A 1542-nucleotide genomic window follows, 5' to 3' on the forward strand; every position below is an offset into this window, starting at 1 on the left:
ATATGCAGCACTTAAGGCCTCAGTGGGAGACAATTGATCTAATCCTGTAGAGATTTGATGCTTCAGGAAAGTAGGATGCTGGAAGAGGCACCCTTTCAGAGGTGAAGGAGAGAGGTGATGGTGTGAAGAAATCTGGGAGGGGGCAACTTTTGTGGTGTAAATAAATATAATACTTAATAAAAATATCCCAAAATCTGTCAGCTAGCAACCAAGTTCTCAATAAAATTAATTTTCTTTTTTTTCAATGTTTTTATATTTTCTTGGGTGATATGCATAGCCCAGAAGTAAGAAGGGCAACAAGTGAGAGTCCGATCTCTCCTTCCACCATATGTCTCCTGAGAACAAATCTCAAGTCATCAGTCTCAGTGACAAACACCTATGGTCAGTGAACCCTCTCACCAGCCCTCTGTCCTTAGTTTTGTCTTACTACCAATGTCGTTTTTAGTCCTTATGTAAAAAATGGAAGCTCTAAGTATTTATCATGTATAATATGTTGGTTTCAGATATACAGACACTAGCCTGCCTAGTCCCTCATTTTCATCACCTTTTCCTGTGATGATATAAAAATCTACTCAGCAATTGCCAAGGTGGTAAGCTGTTCTTTACTTCTTCTTTTATGGTTTTTATTTATTTTTATCTCAGGCAGGTGGGTGTTTTGCCTAAATGTATGCCTGTGTGCATGTGTCAGATTCTCTGGAACTGCAGTTACAGTTATGAGTTGTCATTGAGTGCTTGGACTTGAACCTGTGTCCTCTGGAATAGTAGCCATTGCTCTTAACCAATAAGCTGTCTCTCCAGATCCCTTATTTTCTTCTTTGTTTTTTTTTATCATTAAGAATAATTCTATTTTTCCTTCTTTTTTAAGATCATTAGTATTTGGTTTTGTACTAGATTTCTGGACTATGTCGACTCTGGTTCATAGTTACCCAATTAGAGTCAGGTATCTGTTCCATTTTATGAAGTAGGTCTTAAGTCCAATCAGATATCTGTTGGTTACTTGGACAGAGGTTTTGGCATCAGTGCCCTTGAACACTTTTGTTTTCCTGGGAGGACAGATTGTAGATCAAAGTTTTTGTTACCGGATAGGTGTTTATGTTTCTCTTTTGTTAGCCTTCAGAGTATCTTCTGGTAACAAAGATATTAGAACATGGAATTGAAGGTTTTATGTAGGTTTCAGTTTCATATCATAGTCTGGGATGAGATTTTTAATATTTTTTATTTATATGTGGATTTGCAACTAATAATGCATCATTTTAACATCTTGCTTAAAATTGAATTTTGACTGTGTTCAGAACACCACTAATAATTTCATGTATATAGAGAATATAATAACAACTATGTCTCCAGGAGATATAATTTTAATAGAGTAACCATGACACAGCCTGCTGTACAAATGACATTTACAATGTTCCTGAAATTAAACTGATCATGTGTAATCTTAGATGAACAATTTTGACTAACAGAGTGGAAAACAGTAAACTCACAGCTATATCAAATTGCTGGATTGAGTAATATTGCAATGAAGAGTTGAAAAAAAAGACC

Source organism: Mastomys coucha, unplaced genomic scaffold (genome assembly GCF_008632895.1).
Source record: "Mastomys coucha isolate ucsf_1 unplaced genomic scaffold, UCSF_Mcou_1 pScaffold1, whole genome shotgun sequence".
Lineage (NCBI taxonomy): Eukaryota > Metazoa > Chordata > Mammalia > Rodentia > Muridae > Mastomys > Mastomys coucha.